The 15,854-nt window shown below is 41.1% G+C and overlaps 1 protein-coding gene and 2 long non-coding RNA genes across 19 annotated transcripts in view; 2 read left to right on the forward strand and 1 right to left on the reverse strand.

Moving 5' to 3' along the window:
* Positions 1-15,854, reverse strand: part of GLIS3 (GLIS family zinc finger 3) — a 546,483-nt gene that overhangs the window by 475,257 nt on the left and 55,372 nt on the right. Inside the window, exons 1-2 of one of the 15 annotated variants that reach the window (XM_038527223.1) lie at positions 11,314-11,533; positions 10,625-10,772 (exon numbers count right to left, since the gene is read on the reverse strand). The exons of 13 other annotated variants lie outside the window; for them this stretch is intronic. The gene's annotated coding sequence lies outside the window, so the exon portion shown is untranslated. Of the gene's footprint in view, positions 1-10,624; positions 10,773-11,313; positions 11,534-15,854 lie in introns of those variants that run through there. One more of the 15 variants, XM_038527225.1, reaches the window with a different exon arrangement.
* On the forward strand, positions 668-5,676 carry LOC111096948. 2 transcript variants are annotated; one of them, XR_005354268.1, is made up of 4 exons: positions 668-778; positions 1,182-1,275; positions 4,970-5,095; positions 5,447-5,676. It is a non-coding gene; the product is annotated as an uncharacterized LOC111096948 (long non-coding RNA). The 2 variants fall into 2 exon arrangements; XR_005354267.1 differs by lacking the exon at positions 1,182-1,275 and having other exon boundaries at positions 679-778.
* LOC111096946 lies at positions 7,862-13,876 on the forward strand. 2 transcript variants are annotated; one of them, XR_005354266.1, is made up of 4 exons: positions 7,866-8,594; positions 9,111-9,210; positions 10,240-11,816; positions 13,282-13,876. It is a non-coding gene; the product is annotated as an uncharacterized LOC111096946 (long non-coding RNA). The 2 variants fall into 2 exon arrangements; XR_005354265.1 differs by lacking the exon at positions 13,282-13,876 and having other exon boundaries at positions 7,862-8,594; positions 10,240-12,130.

Consider the following 15,854-nt stretch of genomic DNA (forward strand, 5'->3'; position numbering starts at 1 on the left):
TTCTGGAAAGGTGGGCAGGGAACAGATGTCAGGGCCAGGGACCACGTTCAAACTTGTGGTCTCTGTCCTAAGAGCAAAGAGGAATCAGAACAAATAGGAATTATAGTAGTACTAGAGGTGGAAGTGGAGGTAGGAGGAGGTTGGGATGTCACAATTGATCTGCATTCTGGAAAAAAGGCACAAAAGAGATGTGGAGAGACTAAGTAGGAGGCTACTTCAGTGGTCTAAGTGAGGGGCAATAGAAGTGGGGGGCCTAGAGAAGTGCTGGAGGAGATGAAGACAGTAGGCAGATCCAAGGGGGACTTAGAATTTGAGATAAATCAAGGATTATGATATTGTAATTTATAATAAGATTGTTGTATTAGTTAAACAAAGAGGTCATTAGACTGATGCAGCTCTAATGCCATGGTTGCCTGCATAAGAAAACCAAAATCTAAACCTATAAATGCCTCAAGGTCACAAAATTAAAAATCCTCAGGATTATCAACCACAAATAGCCAACTAGGCTTTATTTAGGCTATATCCAATCAACAATTTCCTTAGTTTTCTTCCATCTTTTCTCTATTAAAGCCCATCCCCAAGCTCCTGTTGGTGGAGCACTCTTAACTACTTCTGGCTTGGTGCTGTTAATATGCTTCTGTTTATCTTTTGATAGTTTTGATGTCATAAGAGGGAACCAAAGGAGAATCCCCATGGCCTCAAGGAGCAAATAGCAACCAAGGGAAGGTACCTGCTGGGCATTAGGCTCACGGCTTTCTAGCTCCTCTGCAGGTGATGGGTAAGTACCTCAATGCCAGCTCCACAGTTTTTGCACTATAAACTTCCAGACTTCGAGCATTTCCTTTCTTGGGCTAGTTCTGGAAACTAGCTAGAGTCAGACTGGGTACAGAGTCAGAATGGGTCTGAGTTCAAACCAGGCCTGACTTAGAAACTGGACTGGAGCCAGGGTCAGACTGGTACAACTTGGAAACCAGCCTGGGTCCAGTGTAAAGACTCAGGTGTTTTAAGACTGAACCAAAAGGTTACCCTAACCAAAGATAATTCTGAATTACAATGACCACAGTAGAGAACTTTTAACCTAGATAAGCCTATTCATTTAGAAGGTGCCCTAGAGAAAAAGGGGTCTCAGCCAAGGAGTCAGTATACAAGGTAGAGGGAAATTTATTTATCCTCCTCTACAGTTTCCAGTGACCAGGATGAGACCCACTGAGACACCCCACTTGCTTCAGAGCCTGCACATGGGATCCTGAGAAAACTGGTAAAAGCCAGCAAATGGTGAGAATTCCCACCAAAGCCAGCTCTCCCAGATCTCTGTTTGTTGTGTCTGGTCAAGAGGGGAAGGTAAAATTTCACATTGTTCCTTTCTTCTGGAATTCAGATTGGCAGGCAAAAAAATATTTGTAAGAATAACATCTTTGAATAGTGACTCATGAATTTCCCTTTGGGAATGCATTAGTTATAGATCCTTTCTCTCCGAGGGATAGCTACTGCCTTTTTATTTGTCATTGTGTTTTTTTTTTTTAAGACTTATTTATTCATGAGAGAGAAAGAGAGGCAGAGATACAGGCAGAGGGAGAAGCAGGCTCCCTGCAGGGAGCCTGACGCGGGACTCGATCCCGGAACCCCAGGGTCAAGCCCTGGGCTGTAGGCGGCGCTAAACCGCTGAGCCACCCGGGCTGCCCTGTCCTTGTGTTCTAATAGTTGGCTTGGCAACTGTCAGATTGGGAACCCCCAAAACATGGACATACAAAAATATGGGTTGCACTCCATTTGTGGATAGGGTCTTACTCATTGCTGCCAGCTTTCAAGGGAATTGTCTAAATCTTTTTTCCTTTGGCTATTTTTGGGAGTGGCTCTGGATCATGGGAGGATTGTATCTTCTATACCTCTTTGAGGATACCTCTTGCATCCACTGGGTTGGTTCAATACTGCCAGGAAACTTGACAAGAGATTATAAAGAATTTAAAGTAACTCTATGATCAGAAGTTAGCCAAACTGGAAGCTTGATAGGAAGGTGGGTTTTTTTTTAAGATTTTATTTATTTATTCGTGAGAGACACACAGAGAGAGAGAGACAGACAGACAGACAGACAGACTCAAGCAGAGGGAAAAGCAGGCTCTACACGGGGAGCCCAACACAGGACTCGAACCCGGTCTCCAGGATCACACCCTGGGCTGAAGGTGGCGCTAAACCGCTGAGCCATCCAGGCTACCCTGATAGGAAGGGTTTTAAGACCTTCTCCCCTAAGTTAAATGAAACTGTGTTAACCATGGGAAAGAAAAACATCACAAAGATAAATAGCACTATATCTAGAACACAGGAATCCTTTGGTTTTCATCTTAGTTGAAGATCTTCTCCCTGATATAAAGAAGCAAACTGAAGATAATGTAGGTAGATGAGTGGAACAGCCTTGATATTATTCAGGTTGCATCCCAATCCTTTGAGGAAGTAAAAACAACTGTACTTGTCTTATAAATTAAGTCTTTACAAAAACAGAAATGCCACTCTAGAAAGAATTCAAAGCCTTCCTATCAGTTTTACCAATCCCAAAACCTTCCCTATTTACCTCCAAAGCCTTGCAAGTATTATAAAATTCTTGATTTAGGATCAGAAGTTCTCCTTAGAGGAACCTACATTCTTTCCCAGTGCTTCTGAGAAGTAAATGTTCTACCAGCCTTCTCTCACAACTGAGGGCCATCTCTTCAATGCAAACTTCAGGGAGGTGATTCTTACTTATCAGAAGGGAAAGAAAAAGAAAAGGAGGAAGGGGCTATTGGGAAAACAGGTTAATTAAAAATCTGGAAGATCTCCACACAGATTAGTAAACATGTTAAAGCCATTCTAAGCAGACAAACTTGACTTCATGCCATCTTCAAGAAACACAATTGTAGATCCAACTGTTTCTATAAACTAGTGATTTTTAAATTATGATACCTGTTTCATGGCTAGAACTTTAAAACAAAAGCTATAAGCTTTCTGTTTGTATCTATCTGTATGTTTATATACATTCATGTATGTATATTATAATTGTGTGATATTGTCCTACCTCCATATGGCATTGCCAAAATTAATTTGTAAAGAGCCTTATTTTACTGGCTTAAAGAGAAACAAGCTTAAGGACAAAAAAAAAGTCACTATATAAATGAAATCTGTTCTCAGAAATATAAACTTAACTCAAATGTTTTCCAAGGTCACAAGATCTAGGACAATCTTCAGTAAATACAAGTTAGTTTAAGTTTGTTGGCTTAATTAAAACAGGTATATCTTTAGAGTTATCAGCATTAAATATAATACTTTTATTTTACCTAGATTTACCAAAAGTCAAATAAGCTCATGATATCTCTGTTATAAAATCTGTCAGCAAGAAAGAAAACTTAAGATGACAGCTGTTTAATGTCTCATGAAGTGTCAATAGGTGACCTAAACATAATTGTTAAGAACAAGTAAATCAATAGATATAAGTTTACAAAGGAAATTTTCAAGAATAATGATACTTTACACAACGTCTACTTAAAAATATCCAAAACCTTTTTAGTAACTTGAAACAAAGTTATACCAAATAAGTTAAATGATGCATATTCACTGAGTATCTAGATCATTTCCAAGGGAAATAAAATAATGAGACATTAATTACTGAACGCAATTTTTATCTACTTTTGGCTTCTTACTACAGAGGAACTAAAGATATTTAGGTCTGTTAGTAAACATGTCCTGTGCTTCACTGAAATATTGTATTAATGAAAAAGCATATGCTTCTAGGAATTATGAACATAGTCATGAATTTGCCAAACTAAAGAATGCTGGTGTAACAGTACACAATTGCTTACTTCTAACTTTTCACTAGAAATTAAGGTTTATAAGGGTTAAGAACTCTGATTAATATGATTGAAACTACTAGAAATAATAAGGGAAAAACTCTGTATACAAGGAAAGTAAGATGTGTTTTTGGCTAAGAAAATGTCAAGGTATGAAGATGCATTTTTTGTTAAGAGAAATGAAAATAATTTTGTCCTAAAGTCAAGTTGGTTCCTTCAGAATGGGAAAGAGGAGAACAAAGGACAAACTAAATGGATTACAGAAAGTTGGGGGAAAAGAGACAAGAGGAAATTTTACCTTGAGTATTTAAGCTGGCTAAAACTGAATTGTTATTCCAAGAGTTTTAAAAAATAAACTTTGACATCAATAATATACTTATCTAAAACTACAAATTTTCTTTCATCTGCTCAAAGGACAAGGTTTTCCTAAACTTTTGGTCCGCTCTTGACAATAAGAAACTGTGACAGGCCTTTCCCTTCAAGTAATATGCCTAGAAAACAAATATTTCATGTTTTCCTAAAACAATATCCTGTGCTCTGTGCTATCTTCATCATGTCTTTGATTACTTAAGAAAACCGAGTCTTCTTAATATTTTAAGAGTGAAGCTTTGCTCATAGCCACGTAACATTCTGTATTTGCCTTTGAAATCTTTTGTCACATTAGTTAAATAGATAATTAAGTGTATTGTTTCAGTGACCTGTGATTCTATTAGCCAAGCATATAAAACCTTATGATATTTTTGACAAACTTTCCAAAATCAAATTCTAAATGAAGTCTGACTTGTAAGTTTGGAATTTTTTAGAGGGTCCCTGGAACATTTCAAAAGATTTATTGTCTCATAAAAAGACAGACATTAATTAGATAATTACCCTTACTTGCTATGCTAAATTACATGAGAAGCACTGTCAAATAAGAAGGAATAATTACATTATATTTGTATGGATATATTATTAATATAAGTGTTTCAGCAATTATATAAAATTCCTAGAAATCTGATATATATTCTGATATAAGTTAATCACTTATAATTCTAGTTATTACCTTAAAATGCTGTATATCACAGAAATAACCACATTTTCTTGCCAATGGCATTATAATGAACTCTCATCAGCTCTTTAACTATGGCCATTTTTATGTCCTTTGTCCCTTACAGTTACTGATTTACTAGGATGCTTTTCCAAGTGTTCCTGCAAAACTGTTTCATCTTCAAGAAGACCCATGGAAAGGATTCTAACAAGTTCAGGTTTCTTGTAACTCTCAGATCACAACACTGAACTGGGTAAGAGCTGGCAGAACTCTAAGGCAGAAATGTATGGCTTCATAAAATGAACAAAAGATCAAGATCAACAAGAATTAATTACATAGGACTGAACAGGATAATTTTTATAATGTTTATGACTTTTGTTTGAAACTTTATGGCTCTTTAAAGTTTGTTTTTCTAGAGTTAAGAAAATCTTCTTCTTTCTCTTAAACTATCAGCAATTTGGTAAAATGTATCTCTGGAAACAAAGATGAAACATTTATTTTTTCTCCCTAGCCAATCCCTCCAGAATTTGGAAACTCTATACTTATTTCATGGCAATATAGTTATTTGCATAAGTTCAATAAGAATCTGTTTTCTTTGCAACAGGACACAATTGGAAACATTGGCTATATGATCAAGACTGTGCTGAAATGTCATATTTGATGCATAAAATCAGATGTAACCAGATAATTTTAAGATACTACAATTGACTTTATGGAACCAATATAAGTTCCTTGGAAAAATCAATCGGGTACTGTGCTTATGGGGTTCCTGGCAGCCTTAGCAGGCGAGGAAGGTAGGTCACTTCCTGGCAAGGCCAGAAACCTCAAGATATCCTGGAGACCTCAAGAAGAGAAGAATTCAAATCTATAGGTATTACCAGTGAAGTTTGATGAATTCTTGGCTTGGCTTCTTAGCCTGGAGAGCCTATAAAAGTCCAATCTAAGATTCATTATGAAAAGTTCCAGCAAAGCAGATTTTTAAATCTGGCTTTTTATTTTTATTTTTTTATTTATTTTTTTTATTTTTTTTCATTTATTTATGATAGTCACAGAGAGAGAGAGAGAGAGAGAGAGAGGCAGAGACATAGGCAGAGGGAGAAGCAGGCTCCATGCACTGGGAGCCTGACGTGGGATTCGATCCCGGGTCTCCAGGATCACGCCCTGGGCCAAAGGCAGGCGCTAAACCGCTGCGCCACCCAGAGATCCCTAAATCTGGCTTTTAAAAAAAAAAGCCTATATGGTCAATCACTGTTCTTGCAGCACTTACATAAATAATCAGGCCAACTTTAATAAAATTAGATTTATTCTGCAAATAAATTAGTTTTAGTGTAATTATCTATAGTAGAAATGAGTAGATGTAGAAATGATGGGTAATGTAGAAGAAAAATTAGGACCCCTGGGTGGCTCAGCGGTTGAGCGTCTGCCTTTGGCTCAGGGCGTGATCTCAGTCCCAGATCGAGTCCCTCATCTGGCTACCTTCAGGGAGCCTGCTTCTCCCTCTGCCTATGTCTCTGTCTTTCTTTCTGGGTCTCTTAAGAATAAATAAAAATATATTTAAAAAAAAAAAAAAGAAGAAAAATTATGTTTCAGTAGAAAATTGTAACACAACCTGTAGGTATCAAATTCTTCCCCTGTTCATGGTCTTTGAGGTTTTGTTATATATATATGAACTGAACTGGATATCGAATTCCTCTAGTTTCAATCAAATACCTGGCTACAACCCTCCAAACTAACATTCCTTCTTTTCTCCCACCCTTCTGACTTAGGATCTCAAAAGAACACAGATGCCCTTAAGGTTCCTTAAAGGGAGCCATACCAGGCTCTCCTCACTACCCAGACAGCAGCCATACCTCAGGGACTTGAACCTTGGGCCCACATCCCCATAAATAAAAAGGATTCCTTCAGACTTTTGGAACTGCATACCAGCTGGAGATCTTAAATTAAAATTGACTGGGGTGGGGGAGGTTCCTCCCCAGAAGTAGACAGCATCTTGAGGTAGATAGCTCTCCCAAGGTCATGAATCAAGATTTTCAACTCTAATCTGAAATTCTATATAATGAATCTTCATAAAAATATGAAAGGATGGGGTTCAGAGAGCTTCTGGGTTATAAATATGTGGAGATTTGGGGAGAGTGGCTTGCTCAGAGAGAACGAGGAAGCTCTTCACCCCTTCTCCATACCATGCCCTCTTCATCTCCTCTGACTGTTCCTGAGTTCTATCTTTTTATAATAAACCTAGAATCTAGTAAGTAAAATGTTTCTCTGAGTTCTCTGAGCCTCTCTAGCAAGCTAAGTGAATCCAAGGAGTAGGTCACTGGAACCTCCAATCTATAGCCAGTTCATCAGAAGCACAGGTGACAGCCTGGACTTTTTTTTTTTAATATTTTATTTATTTATTTGAGGGGCACAAGCAGAGGGAGTGGGAGAGGAAGGAACAGGCTCCCCGCTGAGCAGGCAGCCTGATGCGGGACTTGATCCCAAGACCCTGGGATCATGACTTGAGCCAAAGGCAGACGCTTAACTGACTGAGCCACTCAGGTGCTCTAACAACCTGGACTTTGGACTTCGGCATCTGAAATGTGTGTGAAGGACAGTGTTGTAGTAGGCCTGAGCCCTTAGCCTCTAGGATCTGACTCTATCTCCTGGTAGATGTATTAGAATTGAGCTGAAATGAAGGACAGACACCCAGCTGGTGCCTGAGAAATGCTTGTTATTGGTCGGGCGGGGGGGGGGGGGGAAGAGGCAGACACCCACACTGGAACTGGGTACCAAATCAGGAGGCATGAGGGATGAAAAGAGAAGCAAGGATATATCTGAGCTTTGTATTTTGTGAAGCTGGATGGATGGGGCCTCCAAAGTCACTAATTAAAGGCGTGATCAGGAGCAGCCTGGGTGGCTCAGCAGTTTAGCGCCACCTTCAGCCCAGGACGTGATCCTGGAGAACCAGGATAGAGTCCATGTCAGGTTCCCTGCATGGAGCCTGCTTCTCCCTCTGCCTGTGTCTCTGCCACTCTCTGTCTCTCTCATGAATAAAATAAATTTAAAAACCTTTAAAAAAAAAGGTTTTTTCTGCACAACTACGGGCAGAGGGGAGCGGTGGCAGGGGGGAATGCCATCCACTTTGAAGTCAATGCCAGTGGTGCCCCCTGGACTTGAGCACAAGCAGTTACACCATAATGTCATGTGACAAGCTGTGGTCCCTAACCTGGGCCTAATTTCCCCCATCGATCATTTTCCTCCTACCGTACCTGAGGTCTGTCATCAATGACCAATGTACGAAAAGCCCAATGGAATCAAGTGTTTTTGTTCAGCTGTTCAAGTTAAGTTCACTGAAATTACATGATGAACCTGGGCTTTCAGAAGAATTCTGGGCAAAAGGAAATTAGGAAGAAGAAAGCCTATATGCACATATGACTCATGTTGGAGGCATGTTGGAGGGCTGTCTAATCTCTTCCCACTCATCACTGTTAGCAACGTCATGCTCGTTTAGCTGGGCACATATGGTTTTCTGGTCATGTGGCCCATTGCTGGGAAGAGCTGTGGATGCTGCTACTCTAGGGCTTCAGTGCGAGTGAGGCATGTTCCACAGAATTCACCAGAAGCTTGAGACTGACTCACCCCTTACAGCCTGAGAAGTCTAGCGCAAGAAAACAAAAGATCTCTCCAGGCCTCCCCCAGGGACTCCAAGGCAGCCCAGATATTACCATGGTCCCTGAAGAATGACTTGGACACAGCTCTACCTGGGGCTCCAGGTGAGTAAAGCCAGATAGGAACCCATCCCACCCACCAACTGTCAGCAGGTAAAAGTGTTCACACCTCAGACCACCACAGCAAAACAGACAGAAACTGAGTGGAATCTGGGACCCTCACCTGACATTCTGCCTCCCAATTGCTCACGTTTATGAACAAGTAAAATATGGCTCTGCCCCAAATCATACTCCACTAGCACGTCAGCCTCTAAAGTAGGGAAATCTAGAGGAGTTAAGTCCTGGGCCCCAAGAAAGATGAAGTCTCTTGACTCCTAAAACCAAATATGACCACGTATATGAAGAAATGACTGACAGGAGAGTCACTGTGATGTCTGCTTGGATGAGGTTCTTCACCTCTCTATGCCTTGGTTTCCTCATCTGTGAAATAAGGATGATGATGATTGTCTCTATTGTACAGGTACTGTGAGAATGGACAGTGTTAGAAACACAGATTGCCCTTAAATCAGTGCCCGCTGTGTGGTAAGCATCCACTATTATTACACTATTATTACTCTTTAGGACAGGAGTCTGACACAGTGCTCCCGGGCTGTAGGCAGCAGAATGACAACATGAGTTCCCTGCTTGCTTCTTGTCAGTTCCAGTAACCACAGCTTGTGAGGTGAGTGCAGAGGGCACACTGGAAAGACACCAACAGTGTTTTGTTACCAAAGGTTTATGATGATGAATAAGATTCTCAAATCCTGTCTTATTGCCAAGCTATAGTTTTAACACTTAAAGAAATGGCCCAAGCCTTTTTCATTTCCCTGATATATTGTCTGCTTGAACAGCCATGTGGGGTTAAGAAGTTTTCCATCTCCATAGGCCTCAGTTTCCTTGACTATAAACCAAAAGCTCTCTGAAGTCCCATCCAAAAGTAACATTCTAGAAGGGTCCTTGACTCCAGGCGCACACAAAATCAACCAGGCACTTTGGCACATGTGTGTGAAGTCCACTTTTTCCCACTGAAGGTCTTAGTCTTTGCTTTTTCATCTTGCTTCTGGTAATCAACATTTCAATATTAAAGTCAGAGAATTTACAAATATAACAGCTAAAAAAAAAAAAGATACCTCTGAATGATAAAATGCTTCCCAATGAGTATTTCTAACACCTCACAATTTGTCCTGGAACTAGGTGGTGTCAGGGAACTTCTAAGAGCTACCATAACCCCACCTACTGTACCCTCATTGAAGAAGTCAAAAGGCTAGAAAGCATTTCTCAGTACAGATGTGCTAAACACTGTGCCAAGTACTGCACAGCCTCTCTCTCTCTCTCTCTCTCTCTCTCTCTCTCTCTCTCTCTGCAGCATCCCATCACAAGAATTACAGCATCCCAGGGTGGAAAAGAACTTGAAAATTTGTCTCATCTGACCACCTTCTGATACAAGAATGTCTTCTACAATATCCCCGCACCTACCCTGTGCTTAACACCTCCAGGAATGCCCCCACTCACGATCTCTAGAACTTACTAGTTTTTTCATCTTTTCATCAAGTGGCCAGGCCCACAGCTAAGTGCTACTAATCCAACAATGAACCCTGCTCTCAAAGAGTTTACGGTCTAGACAGAGGTACAGGTGAATTAATGAATGCAATGAAATATGATATTGAAATAGTAATCTTCATGCTTTTCTTTCCCTAATTTCCTTGAACAGCATCCTTCCCCAAGTCAACCAAAGGTTTTCACATATCCTTGATGAAAATGATGACTATTCCAGCAGAAATGCTAATGGATAGAAATGATTAGAACTCACTTTTGTGACGTCCAATGCAGGCACCTGAAGCCCACAGCAGAAACAGCAATTTTGAAAGACAAAAAATGCTAATGGATAGAAATGATTAGAACTCACTTTTGTGACGTCCAATGCAGGCACCTGAAGCCCACAGCAGAAACAGCAATTTTGAAAGACAAATAATTTTGACTTAAAATGTCTGGATTCTGCCAAGAGAAAAGGTCCTTAAAAATTAAGAGTCAGGGCCCCAAGACAGTATGGTGGAGAATGATCTAACTCTAGGGCACATCAGAATCGCCTAGAGTACCTATGAAAACACAGGTTGCTGGCAACCACCCTGTGTTACTGATTCCGTAGGTCCGGGATGAGTAGTATCTGTACTGTTAGGACCCTCCTGGGTGACATTGTTGCTGCTGCTCCAGGGATCACACTTTGAAATCCATCTTGACAGTGAACTGGAAAGAAGATGATCCAGGTTCAGGTCTAGGAGAAACTAAGTGACCCCCACCTGGGCTGGGAAGAAAGGTGGGGATGAACTAGAAGGGTCACACCTGGGCAATAGCAGGGCTTGCTGAGAAGAGGGACTGGACTCAGGGGGTACTTTGGGCAAAGTGGAGTCAACACTGAGAAACTTTTCATCATCATCCACCAAAAGCATCAGGGGGGCTAGGAGAGAGCTAAGCCAATGTCTGCAGATCACCTGCTACCATTTGAGCAAGCACTGCACATCACTTGTGCAAAGGATCCCGTTAACTGTTCTTCCCATTGCTGCCCAGTTAGGACCCTCTACTGACTGCTACATGCATGACACCTTAAGACAGTCTGCTTTTCCCTGGACCATCTGTATTAGTTTTCTAGAGAAACCCTAATCTATAGAGACCCTAATCTCTGCCTTCATCTTTTGCATGTCCTTTCCTCTTCTTGTAAGGACACCAGCCATTAGATTTAGGACTCATCTAATCCAGTATGACTTCATATTAATGTAATTAATTATACCTGTCAGGATTATTTCCGAAGAGGATCCCACTCCAAGTTTCCAGGTATACATCAATTTGGGGGGACACTATTCAATCCACTACTGAACTGAATCCAATCATTGAACTTCCCTTACCCCCTCTCCTTTTCAAAAGCTCAGGACACTCATTGGTCCCTTGAAATAGAAGGTGGGATTTTTGACAAATAGAAGACAGGCTCCAGAGAAGTGATCCAGTTGCAGAAAAATCCCCTAAACCTGCACTTTGGTGGGAGTGGTCAGTAATAAATCTCACTCATTATGATAATGTTGATAGGTTATTATGAGGAAGGCAAGATGCAATGGGAACCCAGAAGGCAGGACCTGAACACAGACTTGAATGTGAGGCATGGTTTCCTAACAGTTAAAAGGTCTCAGGTGAGATCTGAAGAATGAGCAGAAAATACTCAGCTGAAGATCTGGGTGAGAAAAGAGACACCAGGGAAGAGTGTTCCAGTGGGGGAGACACCTGGACAAAGACCCAGAAGTAAGAGAAAAACACGATTCATTACCAGAGCTCAAGCACACTCAAGATGGCTGGATTGTAGAGTGGTACATGGGGGTGGGAGGGAGAGCACCTAGGGTACTGAGGTGTGAGCCCATGGCTTTTACTCTTCAAGTCACACAGAATAATCCTAGCCATTCTTCAACTCAAAACTCCTTATGTCCTTTTTTCAAAGTTATTTAAACTCCATTAGTTAACATGTAGCTTATCATTAGTTTCTAATGTAGAATTTAGTGATTCATCCATTGCATATAACATCCAGTGCTCATTACATCAAGTGCCCTCCTTAATACCTGTCACCCAGTTACCCCAAACCTCACCCACCTCCCCTTCAGCCACCCTCAGTTTGTTTCCTAGAGTTAAGAGTCTATTATGGTTTGTCTCCCTGATTTTAACTTACTTTATTTTTCCCTCCCTTCCCACACGATCCTCTTGTTTCTTAAATTCCACATACGAGTGAAACCATATGATAATTGTCCTTCTCTGATTGACTTATTTTACTTAGCATAATGCCCTCCAGTTCTATTCTCATCGATGTAAATGGTAAGATTTCATCTTTTTGATGGCTGAGTAATGTTCCGGGATATATATATATATCCCACATCTTCTTTGTCTATTCATCTGTCAATGGACATCTGGGCTCTTCCTGTAGTTTGACTTTTGTAACTGCTGCTATAAACATTGAGGTGCAGGTGCCCTTTTGGATCACAACATTAGTGTTCTTTGGGTAAATACCTAGTAGTGGAATTGCTGGGTTTGGGGTAGCTCTATTTTTAACTTCTTGAGGAACCAGAGTGGCTGCACCAGCTTGCCTTCCCTGAAGTGTACACACCAGAAGTGTACGAGGGTTCCCCTTCCTCCGCATCCTCGCCAGCATTTGTTGTTTCCTAACTTGTTCATTTTAGCCATATGTCCTTTTAGTCCTTTAAAAACAGGTATCTTGTTGTCCTTAAATGTTCTCTTCTCCAAGTTAAATACACCTAATTTCTCCAAGGATTTCTTGTATACTTTAGAGTCCCATCTCAATCCTAACTATCCTGGTTGAAGTCCTGCAAATACGCTCCAGCTTGTCTAAATCTCTCCAGGCAGAATCCCCAAATGGAAGAAAATACTCCAACCTAACACCACAAGATCCATGTTTACTGATGGCAGCTTTCCCTCCTAGACCTAGGAATACAACTAAGGCAGGTCTTTGTGGCAGAGATTGCTAACTGGACCTCAATATCCACCATTACTGTCTTCCTTTTTACTAACATAAGCTCCGTTCAAGGTTTAGCTAAGCACATGGCTGCTCAACTAGAGATTAATAACTTTGTCTTCTTTGTACCTGACTGTGTGACTCCATAGCCTAGTCATGTGACTAAGTTCTGGTCCATATGATTTTCTTAGCAAAGTCATTTATTCCAGTCTTCCTCCCTCCCTCCCTCCTCTCTTTCTCTCTGGAAAGAAAAACAACTGTAGCAGCATCCTTGTGCTCAGATGTGGAAGTCCCATGTTGAAGAGAGCAGAAAAAAACAACCCACCTGGGTGTCTGGATGACTTCTTGAGGCAGAGAGTACTCTACTCACCCTAAACAGCCCACCCATCTCTGGACTGTTAGATGAGGTAGATGGAAATTTCTATAACCTTGGAGCCACTATAATGACTCCAGGAATCATCCCCATGTGGACCCTACTGATATATATTACATCTGGTATAGATGCAGGTTTATGTGCTCATCCAGAAAATATATCATCCCCATGTGGACCCTACTGATATATATTACATCTGGTATAGATGCAGGCTTATGTGCTCATCCAGAAAATATATCAAGCATCTACTAGATGCCACACACTACGGATTTGGTGGTATCGTTATTTCTGAAATGGGCAGTATATTGTTCTTTGTTTACAGTCCCTCTTGTGACACTAGGAAAGTGGGTTCAATGTTAAGTCTTTTCAGCTCCATACTGGGCCTTAGGACACTGGTTGTCTGCTCTATGGCAGCTTCTTCATCCCTAGGCTGCCCCCTTCAATCCCCAGGATAACTTCATGGAACAGTTACTGTTATTTTCATTTTACAAACTTAAAAAACTAAGACTTTTTTTAAAAATTGATTTTAATTTCCCTAAGAATCAGCAAGTATGGAGTGCCTGGGTGGCTTAACCAAGCGTCTGCCTTCAGCTCAGGTCATAGTCCCAGGGTCCTGGGAATGAGTCCTGCGTTGTGCTCCCTGCTCAGTGGAGAGTCCACATCTCCTCCCTCTGCCCCTCTCCCTGCTTGTGCTTGTGTGTGCACGCTCTCTCTCTCTCACTCTCTCAAATAAATAAAACAATTCTTTTAAAAAAAGAATCAGCAAATAATATATAATCTAAGAGACAGCAAGAAATTTCTAACATTCTCAGAGAGTGATAGAACAAGATCTTGTTCAATGACCTCTCAATTCTGCTCTTCCCAAATGAACTTGGCTAGGAAGCTTTTTTTTTTTTTTCAAGAAAGGCTATTAGCTTCCCCCCACCCAGAACTTTGGGAAGGGCTGCTCTAGACAAAACTGCAATGCAAGGAGATGGGGGGAACCTCCCTGCTTCATCTGTTGTGATTCCCCATCACTTCCAGGTGTTACACCTGATCGGAAATATCTTCCTCCCAAGAGAAATTGTGATTATAAAGCTCCAAATAACAAAAAAGATAGAATTTCAGGCAACACCAGAGGATATCATTTTGCTTTGAGAGCTTCCTGAATTCCTTAAATCTTACCCAGAATGCTGCTACCATTTTTGCTCTGTTGACCTTTTAGGGAGAGGAAAAGACTAGATTTACAGTTCCAGGCTTAAACAGTTAGAAACAAAAGTGATTTCTTCCTGTGGCAAGCATTAGGATGACTCATAATTCAGGGGTTTTGAATGTGTAACTTCACAATGTGATCTCATACAGGTTCAGTAAAAAATTTGGGAAATGGGCACTGATTCTTTTATAGGTGATTCAGGTAGACAGTTGAAGACTGTATAGGGTAAGTCCCAGGAAGGCTCTAAATCTTCTATTTCTAAAAGAGCCTTCTGAATACAATATTCATACCTTCTACAAATTAAGAAAAGAAAAGAAAAAAGAGGAAAGAAAGAGAAAGCAAGCAAGCAAGCACAGAACCAGCTCAAAACAAGCAAGTATAAGAACAGGCAGCTCTGGGGTATCCAGATGGACAGGAAAGGTGGGGTTGTCAAGGAGCTGATGGCTGGAGAGGCTGGGAAGCTGGTGAGAGCCCTCTGCCCCCTCCACCTTTTCAGAAATGAATGCAGTGCAAATGCATGCTCATTAAGCAGCAGGCCTACTGGAGGGCCGGACTTTCATGGCCCTGTTTGCAATGCCAGGGACCTTGCTCCAGGGTTGTCATGGGGAAGTTACTGTCGTCCTCCTGGCAACAGGTTACCCTGGTGAACACCAAACAGCCTGGCCTGGCCCAGTAAGCTATGGGTCAGGCACGGCATGCTGTCCCCACACTGCCCTGCCCACTCTCTCCTTTCGTTCCCCTACTCCCTCATTTATACCACCACCTCTGCAAGAGGTGGCATTCCTTCCTATGTACAAAGACACTACAGAAGGCATCTGTTTAAGGGACCGGGTGTCCACAGACCTTTTCTACTTCTGACCTTCCAAAGCCTGGCCAGCCGTGGGCAGTTATGCCTGCTCCCTTCAACCCCCAACTAAAATGAGAATAGCTCTCAGAATAAAAACCCCTCTCCACCTATTTTTATTGAATATCTCAGTGCCATAATTAAAACAAATGAGAAGTATAAGGAATACCTCGATGATGACAACAATGATTAAAGTCTATAACACAAAGTGAAATGAAGCCCTAACCTGTGAATTGGATCAATTTAATGTAGGCAGCTAAACAAAATGATTCAGTTAAAGCAAATCCTTAATTGCTCGTTGGGTTGCCAGATTTAGCAAATAAAAATAACCGGCAATACTACTCAGCAAAAGGTTTTTGCTCAAATTCTCTGAAGAGTCCCCTCAACTTCACGTGCTTCCTGTATCTACAAAG

This window comes from Canis lupus, chromosome 1 (assembly GCF_011100685.1).
Source record: "Canis lupus familiaris isolate Mischka breed German Shepherd chromosome 1, alternate assembly UU_Cfam_GSD_1.0, whole genome shotgun sequence".
In the NCBI taxonomy this organism is placed as follows: Eukaryota; Metazoa; Chordata; class Mammalia; order Carnivora; family Canidae; genus Canis; species Canis lupus.